The following is an 11,528-nucleotide window of genomic DNA, read 5'->3' as shown; positions in this document are numbered from 1 at the left end:
GAGTCTATATGACTTATTTTTTTAACGCCCGGTCTTCTGATTGGGCACTTTGAATAAATGAAAAATTAAAAACGTCTGTATGCGGAAACAAAGATATTCTACTACTACATACTGACAACATTTGTAAAATGACAAACTGATAGTTTTTCGGTGGTTTTGGTAAGATTAGTGTGTATTTCAAAAAGATTAAATCTCAAGCACAAGTAATAGATTAGAGGCGAATATGGTCGGGTAATTGCGTCTAGTTTAATGTCAACGGCCATACCACATAGAACTCACCCGGTCTCGTCAGCTCCCGGAAGTTAAGCTATGTCGGGTCCCGTTAGTACTTGGATGGGTGACCGCTTGGGAATACGGGATGCTGTTGGCATGGAATTATTTTATTTTTGTGAATCCAATTGAATTGAAGTGCTTCCCAAGATGGGTGATACTACATGGACTACAATGTATTATTTTGGCATTAGTTGAAAATGGAAGGAACGTATTTTTTACTGGATATTGCCTACTAGACGTCCTCCAACCTCTTTGTTGCTGAAAGATATTTGAAACGCCGTGCGCGAAGCGCACGGCACAGCCGAGAGGCTACTAGACGTCCTCCAACCTCTTTGTTGCTGAAAGATATTTGAAACGCCGTGCGCGAAGCGCACGGCACAGCCGAGAGGCTTGTACGTTGGTGGTTTCTTCGGGCAGCTCTATCTAATCTCTCTGGCTCTGAGATCCTTATGCAACGCAAGCTAAGTAAAGCGCGAAGCGCACGGCACAGCCGAGAGGCTTGTACGTTGGTGGTTTCTTCGGGCAGCTCTATCTAATCTCTCTGACTCTGAGATCCTTATGCAACGCAAGCTAAGTAAGGGAAGCAATCGTTAGCCTTATGACACTTGGATTGTTGGCTCATTGATCGGACATCCCCGGAACGAGAAAATTAAAAATGACAGTTAGCCAAAAATAGTGGCGTTTGGAAATATTATCAAATTTTATATTCGGTTGTCCATTGACAAATGTACTTATATGTCCTCGTTTGTTTGGCTAAGGTTGGTGTGTATTTCGAACAGAAAGTACAGCCGAGAGGCTACTAGACGTCCTCCAACCTCTTTGTTGCTGAAAGATATTTGAAACGCCGTGCGCGAAGCGCACGGCACAGCCGAGAGGCTTGTACGTTGGTGGTTTCTTCGGGCAGCTCTATCTAATCTCTCTGGCTCTGAGATCCTTATGCAACGCAAGCTAAGTAAAGCGCGAAGCGCACGGCACAGCCGAGAGGCTTGTACGTTGGTGGTTTCTTCGGGCAGCTCTATCTAATCTCTCTGACTCTGAGATCCTTATGCAACGCAAGCTAAGTAAGGGAAGCAATCGTTAGCCTTATGACACTTGGATTGTTGGCTCATTGATCGGACATCCCCGGAACGAGAAAATTAAAAATGACAGTTAGCCAAAAATAGTGGCGTTTGGAAATATTATCAAATTTTATATTCGGTTGTCCATTGACAAATGTACTTATATGTCCTCGTTTGTTTGGCTAAGGTTGGTGTGTATTTCGAACAGAAAGTACAGCCGAGAGGCTACTAGACGTCCTCCAACCTCTTTGTTGCTGAAAGATATTTGAAACGCCGTGCGCGAAGCGCACGGCACAGCCGAGAGGCTTGTACGTTGGTGGTTTCTTCGGGCAGCTCTATCTAATCTCTCTGGCTCTGAGATCCTTATGCAACGCAAGCTAAGTAAAGCGCGAAGCGCACGGCACAGCCGAGAGGCTTGTACGTTGGTGGTTTCTTCGGGCAGCTCTATCTAATCTCTCTGACTCTGAGATCCTTATGCAACGCAAGCTAAGTAAGGGAAGCAATCGTTAGCCTTATGACACTTGGATTGTTGGCTCATTGATCGGACATCCCCGGAACGAGAAAATTAAAAATGACAGTTAGCCAAAAATAGTGGCGTTTGGAAATATTATCAAATTTTATATTCGGTTGTCCATTGACAAATGTACTTATATGTCCTCGTTTTAACGTACAGCCGAGAGGCTTGTACGTTGGTGGTTTCTTCGGGCAGCTCTATCTAATCTCTCTGGCTCTGAGATCCTTATGCAACGCAAGCTAAGTAAAGCGCGAAGCGCACGACACAGCCGAGAGGCTTGTACGTTGGTGGTTTCTTCGGGCAGCTCTATCTAATCTCTCTGACTCTGAGATCCTTATGCAACGCAAGCTAAGTAAGGGAAGCAATCGTTAGCCTTATGACACTTGGATTGTTGGCTCATTGATCGGACATCCCCGGAACGAGAAAATTAAAAATGACAGTTAGCCAAAAATAGTGGCGTTTGGAAATATTATCAAATTTTATATTCGGTTGTCCATTGACAAATGTACTTATATGTCCTCGTTTTAACGTACAGCCGAGAGGCTTGTACGTTGGTGGTTTCTTCGGGCAGCTCTATCTAATCTCTCTGGCTCTGAGATCCTTATGCAACGCAAGCTAAGTAAAGCGCGAAGCGCACGGCACAGCCGAGAGGCTTGTACGTTGGTGGTTTCTTCGGGCAGCTCTATCTAATCTCTCTGACTCTGAGATCCTTATGCAACGCAAGCTAAGTAAGGGAAGCAATCGTTAGCCTTATGACACTTGGATTGTTGGCTCATTGATCGGACATCCCCGGAACGAGAAAATTAAAAATGACAGTTAGCCAAAAATAGTGGCGTTTGGAAATATTATCAAATTTTATATTCGGTTGTCCATTGACAAATGTACTTATATGTCCTCGTTTGTTTGGCTAAGGTTGGTGTGTATTTCGAACAGAAAGTACAGCCGAGAGGCTACTAGACGTCCTCCAACCTCTTTGTTGCTGAAAGATATTTGAAACGCCGTGCGCGAAGCGCACGGCACAGCCGAGAGGCTTGTACGTTGGTGGTTTCTTCGGGCAGCTCTATCTAATCTCTCTGGCTCTGAGATCCTTATGCAACGCAAGCTAAGTAAAGCGCGAAGCGCACGGCACAGCCGAGAGGCTTGTACGTTGGTGGTTTCTTCGGGCAGCTCTATCTAATCTCTCTGACTCTGAGATCCTTATGCAACGCAAGCTAAGTAAGGGAAGCAATCGTTAGCCTTATGACACTTGGATTGTTGGCTCATTGATCGGACATCCCCGGAACGAGAAAATTAAAAATGACAGTTAGCCAAAAATAGTGGCGTTTGGAAATATTATCAAATTTTATATTCGGTTGTCCATTGACAAATGTACTTATATGTCCTCGTTTGTTTGGCTAAGGTTGGTGTGTATTTCGAACAGAAAGTAAGCAAGCATTAGAACTAGATTTAGAGGCGAATATGGTCGGGTAATGGCGACTGAATTGATGTCAACGGCCACACCACATAGAACTCACCCGGTCTCGTCAGCTCCCGGAAGTTAAGCTATGTCGGGTCCCGTTAGTACTTGGATGGGTGACCGCTTGGGAATACGGGATGCTGTTGGCATGGTGTAATTTTATTTTTGCTCCCCAAGTTAGATGAGACATGGAATATAATGTATTCTTTAGGTATTAGTTGAAAAGGGTATTGCTGGGACTTTGATTAATGATACCATATATTGTAGAACGCATGTTTGTTTGATCTCGGTAGTTTTAACGACAAAAAAAAAGATAGAGGTTTGGCTATTTTGTTGAGGCTGTTGCATGACGCCCACTCACTGGCACGATCCCACTACTGCCGAACACGGGAACTTTTGGCTGCTAGGTTTCCCTCCTGACCCACTACGCTCCTCCTTAGCTAACCTGCACCTACTAGATTCCTCTAGCAGATCCATGCTGATGTCAAGCTTAGTGCGGGCACCTGATCAACATGCGGTATCACGAAACAGGGCTCCTAAACTCAAGCCATCCACTCTACCAAGCCTCCCCGAAGCAGGATTATAGGTGCACGCCAAACACCCAGCTGATAAATGGGCTCTCAATCGATAATACATTACTGTAATAAATTGATTTGATGAGCACGCGGATTCTTTATTGTGTCCAAAATTGGTCTCGTCACTTGTTCTATAACTATTAAAGAGCTTCTCGGTGTTTCAATAAATGAACAAAATGCAAGACCTGACAATGTATGTACTGTGTGCGTCAAGTATTGCAAATCTCAATTTAATATTCCGAAATATCGATCTATGCACTGTAATTTACGCCAAAGCTCATTGATCGTACAAACCTTATTTAGAGTTCTGCAAAATAACATTGCATTTAAGATCATACTTCACAGGATCATTTCTGTAGTATATCTTGACTTGTTTCCCACCAGAAACTTGTCTCCTTTCAACCCACGATGACGAGTTAAGACGCTGGTTTCTGAGCGTGAAACAGGCTGTGAGTGTAGCTGTCTCGACAGCATCAAACACAGTCATTGAGGACCGTTTCCGTTAAATCCATGTGAAATAGCGGAAGGAAACTAGCGTGTTCAGAGTGGTTGAGATGATAAAACAAATTTAAATTCTTGAAAATCTAAAGAGATACATCTTAATAATAATTCCAGGTATTCGTGTCCTTAAATCATCTGCTTGTATGGCAAAATAAATTGTGAAAGTGAGGTTGGTCAATTTGAGGATGTGTCATGACTTTATGATCGTATTGCATTCTTTTAGTTATTGTTATTTAATCATGATTAATTATCGTTCAGAGCTTTTGTCGTCACTGTCTTTTGTGGCTAACTGTCATTTTTAATTTTCTCGTTCCGGGGATGTCCGATCAATGAGCCAACAATCCAAGTGTCATAAGGCTAACGATTGCTTCCCTTACTTAGCTTGCGTTGCATAAGGATCTCAGAGTCAGAGAGATTAGATAGAGCTGCCCGAAGAAACCACCAACGTACAAGCCTCTCGGCTGTGCCGTGCGCTTCGCGCTTTACTTAGCTTGCGTTGCATAAGGATCTCAGAGCCAGAGAGATTAGATAGAGCTGCCCGAAGAAACCACCAACGTACAAGCCTCTCGGCTGTGCCGTGCGCTTCGCGCACGGCGTTTCAAATATCTTTCAGCAACAAAGAGGTTGGAGGACGTCTAGTAGCCTCTCGGCTGTACGCCGAGAGGCTTGTACGTTGGTGGTTTCTTCGGGCAGCTCTATCTAATCTCTCTGGCTCTGAGATCCTTATGCAACGCAAGCTAAGTAAAGCGCGAAGCGCACGGCACAGCCGAGAGGCTTGTACGTTGGTGGTTTCTTCGGGCAGCTCTATCTAATCTCTCTGACTCTGAGATCCTTATGCAACGCAAGCTAAGTAAGGGAAGCAATCGTTAGCCTTATGACACTTGGATTGTTGGCTCATTGATCGGACATCCCCGGAACGAGAAAATTAAAAATGACAGTTAGCCAAAAATAGTGGCGTTTGGAAATATTATCAAATTTTATATTCGGTTGTCCATTGACAAATGTACTTATATGTCCTCGTTTGTTTGGCTAAGGTTGGTGTGTATTTCGAACAGAAAGTAAGCAAGCATTAGAACTAGATTTAGAGGCGAATATGGTCGGGTAATGGCGACTGAATTGATGTCAACGGCCACACCACATAGAACTCACCCGGTCTCGTCAGCTCCCGGAAGTTAAGCTATGTCGGGTCCCGTTAGTACTTGGATGGGTGACCGCTTGGGAATACGGGATGCTGTTGGCATGGTGTAATTTTATTTTTGCTCCCCAAGTTAGATGAGACATGGAATATAATGTATTCTTTAGGTATTAGTTGAAAAGGGTATTGCTGGGACTTTGATTAATGATACCATATATTGTAGAACGCATGTTTGTTTGATCTCGGTAGTTTTAACGACAAAAAAAAAGATAGAGGTTTGGCTATTTTGTTGAGGCTGTTGCATGACGCCCACTCACTGGCACGATCCCACTACTGCCGAACACGGGAACTTTTGGCTGCTAGGTTTCCCTCCTGACCCACTACGCTCCTCCTTAGCTAACCTGCACCTACTAGATTCCTCTAGCAGATCCATGCTGATGTCAAGCTTAGTGCGGGCACCTGATCAACATGCGGTATCACGAAACAGGGCTCCTAAACTCAAGCCATCCACTCTACCAAGCCTCCCCGAAGCAGGATTATAGGTGCACGCCAAACACCCAGCTGATAAATGGGCTCTCAATCGATAATACATTACTGTAATAAATTGATTTGATGAGCACGCGGATTCTTTATTGTGTCCAAAATTGGTCTCGTCACTTGTTCTATAACTATTAAAGAGCTTCTCGGTGTTTCAATAAATGAACAAAATGCAAGACCTGACAATGTATGTACTGTGTGCGTCAAGTATTGCAAATCTCAATTTAATATTCCGAAATATCGATCTATGCACTGTAATTTACGCCAAAGCTCATTGATCGTACAAACCTTATTTAGAGTTCTGCAAAATAACATTGCATTTAAGATCATACTTCACAGGATCATTTCTGTAGTATATCTTGACTTGTTTCCCACCAGAAACTTGTCTCCTTTCAACCCACGATGACGAGTTAAGACGCTGGTTTCTGAGCGTGAAACAGGCTGTGAGTGTAGCTGTCTCGACAGCATCAAACACAGTCATTGAGGACCGTTTCCGTTAAATCCATGTGAAATAGCGGAAGGAAACTAGCGTGTTCAGAGTGGTTGAGATGATAAAACAAATTTAAATTCTTGAAAATCTAAAGAGATACATCTTAATAATAATTCCAGGTATTCGTGTCCTTAAATCATCTGCTTGTATGGCAAAATAAATTGTGAAAGTGAGGTTGGTCAATTTGAGGATGTGTCATGACTTTATGATCGTATTGCATTCTTTTAGTTATTGTTATTTAATCATGATTAATTATCGTTCAGAGCTTTTGTCGTCACTGTCTTTTGTGGCTAACTGTCATTTTTAATTTTCTCGTTCCGGGGATGTCCGATCAATGAGCCAACAATCCAAGTGTCATAAGGCTAACGATTGCTTCCCTTACTTAGCTTGCGTTGCATAAGGATCTCAGAGTCAGAGAGATTAGATAGAGCTGCCCGAAGAAACCACCAACGTACAAGCCTCTCGGCTGTGCCGTGCGCTTCGCGCTTTACTTAGCTTGCGTTGCATAAGGATCTCAGAGCCAGAGAGATTAGATAGAGCTGCCCGAAGAAACCACCAACGTACAAGCCTCTCGGCTGTGCCGTGCGCTTCGCGCACGGCGTTTCAAATATCTTTCAGCAACAAAGAGGTTGGAGGACGTCTAGTAGCCTCTCGGCTGTACGCCGAGAGGCTTGTACGTTGGTGGTTTCTTCGGGCAGCTCTATCTAATCTCTCTGGCTCTGAGATCCTTATGCAACGCAAGCTAAGTAAAGCGCGAAGCGCACGGCACAGCCGAGAGGCTTGTACGTTGGTGGTTTCTTCGGGCAGCTCTATCTAATCTCTCTGACTCTGAGATCCTTATGCAACGCAAGCTAAGTAAGGGAAGCAATCGTTAGCCTTATGACACTTGGATTGTTGGCTCATTGATCGGACATCCCCGGAACGAGAAAATTAAAAATGACAGTTAGCCAAAAATAGTGGCGTTTGGAAATATTATCAAATTTTATATTCGGTTGTCCATTGACAAATGTACTTATATGTCCTCGTTTGTTTGGCTAAGGTTGGTGTGTATTTCGAACAGAAAGTACAGCCGAGAGGCTACTAGACGTCCTCCAACCTCTTTGTTGCTGAAAGATATTTGAAACGCCGTGCGCGAAGCGCACGGCACAGCCGAGAGGCTTGTACGTTGGTGGTTTCTTCGGGCAGCTCTATCTAATCTCTCTGGCTCTGAGATCCTTATGCAACGCAAGCTAAGTAAAGCGCGAAGCGCACGGCACAGCCGAGAGGCTTGTACGTTGGTGGTTTCTTCGGGCAGCTCTATCTAATCTCTCTGACTCTGAGATCCTTATGCAACGCAAGCTAAGTAAGGGAAGCAATCGTTAGCCTTATGACACTTGGATTGTTGGCTCATTGATCGGACATCCCCGGAACGAGAAAATTAAAAATGACAGTTAGCCAAAAATAGTGGCGTTTGGAAATATTATCAAATTTTATATTCGGTTGTCCATTGACAAATGTACTTATATGTCCTCGTTTGTTTGGCTAAGGTTGGTGTGTATTTCGAACAGAAAGTAAGCAAGCATTAGAACTAGATTTAGAGGCGAATATGGTCGGGTAATGGCGACTGAATTGATGTCAACGGCCACACCACATAGAACTCACCCGGTCTCGTCAGCTCCCGGAAGTTAAGCTATGTCGGGTCCCGTTAGTACTTGGATGGGTGACCGCTTGGGAATACGGGATGCTGTTGGCATGGTGTAATTTTATTTTTGCTCCCCAAGTTAGATGAGACATGGAATATAATGTATTCTTTAGGTATTAGTTGAAAAGGGTATTGCTGGGACTTTGATTAATGATACCATATATTGTAGAACGCATGTTTGTTTGATCTCGGTAGTTTTAACGACAAAAAAAAAGATAGAGGTTTGGCTATTTTGTTGAGGCTGTTGCATGACGCCCACTCACTGGCACGATCCCACTACTGCCGAACACGGGAACTTTTGGCTGCTAGGTTTCCCTCCTGACCCACTACGCTCCTCCTTAGCTAACCTGCACCTACTAGATTCCTCTAGCAGATCCATGCTGATGTCAAGCTTAGTGCGGGCACCTGATCAACATGCGGTATCACGAAACAGGGCTCCTAAACTCAAGCCATCCACTCTACCAAGCCTCCCCGAAGCAGGATTATAGGTGCACGCCAAACACCCAGCTGATAAATGGGCTCTCAATCGATAATACATTACTGTAATAAATTGATTTGATGAGCACGCGGATTCTTTATTGTGTCCAAAATTGGTCTCGTCACTTGTTCTATAACTATTAAAGAGCTTCTCGGTGTTTCAATAAATGAACAAAATGCAAGACCTGACAATGTATGTACTGTGTGCGTCAAGTATTGCAAATCTCAATTTAATATTCCGAAATATCGATCTATGCACTGTAATTTACGCCAAAGCTCATTGATCGTACAAACCTTATTTAGAGTTCTGCAAAATAACATTGCATTTAAGATCATACTTCACAGGATCATTTCTGTAGTATATCTTGACTTGTTTCCCACCAGAAACTTGTCTCCTTTCAACCCACGATGACGAGTTAAGACGCTGGTTTCTGAGCGTGAAACAGGCTGTGAGTGTAGCTGTCTCGACAGCATCAAACACAGTCATTGAGGACCGTTTCCGTTAAATCCATGTGAAATAGCGGAAGGAAACTAGCGTGTTCAGAGTGGTTGAGATGATAAAACAAATTTAAATTCTTGAAAATCTAAAGAGATACATCTTAATAATAATTCCAGGTATTCGTGTCCTTAAATCATCTGCTTGTATGGCAAAATAAATTGTGAAAGTGAGGTTGGTCAATTTGAGGATGTGTCATGACTTTATGATCGTATTGCATTCTTTTAGTTATTGTTATTTAATCATGATTAATTATCGTTCAGAGCTTTTGTCGTCAGGTGGCGTGGCAAAGCCATATTCTGAAAAAAAAGGACCTAGTGTGATAACGAGAGTAAAATTTGCAACGCCTTCAGCGTAAATTGTATCTCCCTTAATACAGTATGAGCATAATAAAACAAATGAAAATGAACTTTATAAGCATCAAGTGGTCGCGTCTGGAAAAATGAACAACTCAATATTTTATAGCATTTCTTGAATGTTTTGAGTGATATGAGTATTCTTCGTACACCACCGGAAATGTGTTGAACCTCAGTGGTTATTTTGGGCAGTAATCCTTGTAACATTATCGCTTCTCGGCCTTTTGGCTAAGATCAAAGTGTAGTATCTGTTCTTATCAGCTTAATATCTGATACGGGTTCAAATGGACCCCAGAATATTAAACTGATTTTTGGCATACGGTGGGAATACAGTGCTTGCACTGCTCCCGCCACGGGTTGACCCGGTATTGCAGTACCTCCGGGATCGGCTCACCCTCTATGAGGGAGAACATATTGAATAAAACAGAAATTGTCTTAGCACCGTATAATAAAAGACCATGTATAATTGCAAAACTGTCATGTAGACATGTTTGTAATTTTTTCTAATTGTATTTTTTTCGTAATATCAAGAAAAGCATAAAAAAATACGTACTTGATTGTGTTAACTAATTAGTACTGTTCATCTTTCGATGTGATGTTTTTTTTTAAAATATGAAGATGCGTGTATTTTCATATGAAAAGTCGATTTTCTTATTTTCTTATTTGCCAATTGGACGACCAAATGAAAAAAAACAAGCAATTTGTTTCTTGAAAAGTATTTGCAAAGATCAAGACCATGAAATAAATACTGAGCTTTATTTACTATATTTTGCTCGAGTTCGTAATTCAAGTCGATGAAAGAAAGTGGGTGGTATTCTCTAAACGTCAGTCAAATACTTGAACACTCTTTGTCAATATTGTTCTGCTGTATACAAAGTATTAAACAAAGTGAAAAAGCATCCACAATCATACTTACCTGGCTCAGAGGCAACCATGATCACCAAGGTGGTTCCTCCAGGGCGAGGCCTTTCCATTGCACTAAGGATGGGCTGACCCTTGCGATTAATCCAAATGTGATTAACTCGGGAGTACAATTTTTGGTAGTGGGGGACTGCGTTCGCGCCGTTCCCTGAACACACTATAAATGTAAGAAAAATTCTTGTCATCTGCCGGAAGTTGAACTAAATCTGGTCCCGTTAGTAAACGGTAGGGTTGACCGCTTGGGAATACGCGAAGCATCAGATTTTCTTTCTGGGAAGAAACAACAAAGTAATGAAATTCATGTTTAGCTACTTTAATATAAATCATCATGGCCAATGGATTGGCCGTGATCGTCTAGTGGTTAGGACCCTACGTTGTGGTACCTACTAGATATGAATCCGTAGTAACCCAGGTTCGAATCCTGGTCACGGCACTGAAAACTGATTTTTCACGTCAACACGCAGATTAACTATAAATTTTGTTTGGTTGGAAAGTAATGCTCGCTCACTTCAATAGTTCATAATGTGAAAAACAATTTGGAATGAAAACCTGAAATTCCCCCTCCCTTTTTTTGTGTGTGCAGGAAGTTGTTGAAATGTATGGAAGAAAAATACACATTTACAGAATTTCAAGTATTTGACCCGATATTAAGACAAAAATTATTTCATGTATGTAATGAACTGTCCCCTGTTGGTATTAGTCCAATGGGAGATGGAAATTAAAATTTGCCTAGGGTAATCTAAATGAATATTTCTGAACGAAATTGTTGGTCCAACACGTCCAAGCAGAACGAATTCAGCAAATGCTTAAGTAGACTTGCTTTTCTGATTATAATTTAGCTTTGCGCAGTGGCAATATCATAACCAATGAGGGTCTCCCGAGGTGTGATTATTGCTAGTTGAAAACTTTAACCAATACCCCGCCACGATGAAGTGAAATAATCTTTGTCGTCGGCAATTTTTGATAGCTCCATCAGGAGCATTTCAGCGTACAAGAAAAAAAAAATTACAGTCAGTTAGAAAAATTGGAGTGTTGCATAGTGTGTTTATAACATTAAA

General features: G+C 42.3%; 10 non-coding genes across 10 annotated transcripts; all 10 read left to right on the top strand.

The window, feature by feature from the left end:
• Nucleotides 1-251: 251 nt before the first annotated feature.
• Nucleotides 252-370, top strand: LOC124318996. Its single transcript, XR_006912691.1, has one exon. It is a non-coding gene; the product is annotated as a 5S ribosomal RNA (ribosomal RNA).
• Nucleotides 371-3,331: 2,961 nt separating this feature from the next.
• LOC124318980 lies at nt 3,332-3,450 on the top strand. The gene has a single exon (XR_006912671.1). It is a non-coding gene; the product is annotated as a 5S ribosomal RNA (ribosomal RNA).
• A 754-nt stretch (nt 3,451-4,204) lies between these two features.
• On the top strand, nt 4,205-4,426 carry LOC124318991. The gene has a single exon (XR_006912685.1). It is a non-coding gene; the product is annotated as a small nucleolar RNA U3 (small nucleolar RNA).
• Nucleotides 4,427-5,498: 1,072 nt separating this feature from the next.
• On the top strand, nt 5,499-5,617 carry LOC124318979. Its single transcript, XR_006912670.1, has one exon. It is a non-coding gene; the product is annotated as a 5S ribosomal RNA (ribosomal RNA).
• A 754-nt stretch (nt 5,618-6,371) lies between these two features.
• Nucleotides 6,372-6,593, top strand: LOC124318990. Its single transcript, XR_006912683.1, has one exon. It is a non-coding gene; the product is annotated as a small nucleolar RNA U3 (small nucleolar RNA).
• A 1,559-nt stretch (nt 6,594-8,152) lies between these two features.
• LOC124318978 lies at nt 8,153-8,271 on the top strand. Its single transcript, XR_006912669.1, has one exon. It is a non-coding gene; the product is annotated as a 5S ribosomal RNA (ribosomal RNA).
• Nucleotides 8,272-9,025: 754 nt separating this feature from the next.
• On the top strand, nt 9,026-9,247 carry LOC124318989. The gene has a single exon (XR_006912682.1). It is a non-coding gene; the product is annotated as a small nucleolar RNA U3 (small nucleolar RNA).
• A 510-nt stretch (nt 9,248-9,757) lies between these two features.
• LOC124318984 lies at nt 9,758-9,948 on the top strand. Its single transcript, XR_006912676.1, has one exon. It is a non-coding gene; the product is annotated as a U2 spliceosomal RNA (small nuclear RNA).
• A 509-nt stretch (nt 9,949-10,457) lies between these two features.
• Nucleotides 10,458-10,621, top strand: LOC124318982. The gene has a single exon (XR_006912674.1). It is a non-coding gene; the product is annotated as a U1 spliceosomal RNA (small nuclear RNA).
• A 686-nt stretch (nt 10,622-11,307) lies between these two features.
• Nucleotides 11,308-11,449, top strand: LOC124318994. Its single transcript, XR_006912688.1, has one exon. It is a non-coding gene; the product is annotated as a U4 spliceosomal RNA (small nuclear RNA).
• The last annotated feature ends 79 nt before the right edge of the window (nt 11,450-11,528 follow it).

Source organism: Daphnia pulicaria, unplaced genomic scaffold (assembly GCF_021234035.1).
Source record: "Daphnia pulicaria isolate SC F1-1A unplaced genomic scaffold, SC_F0-13Bv2 h1tg000099l, whole genome shotgun sequence".
NCBI lineage: Eukaryota > Metazoa > Arthropoda > Branchiopoda > Diplostraca > Daphniidae > Daphnia > Daphnia pulicaria.
This window is presented reverse-complemented; position numbering and strand designations above follow the sequence as displayed.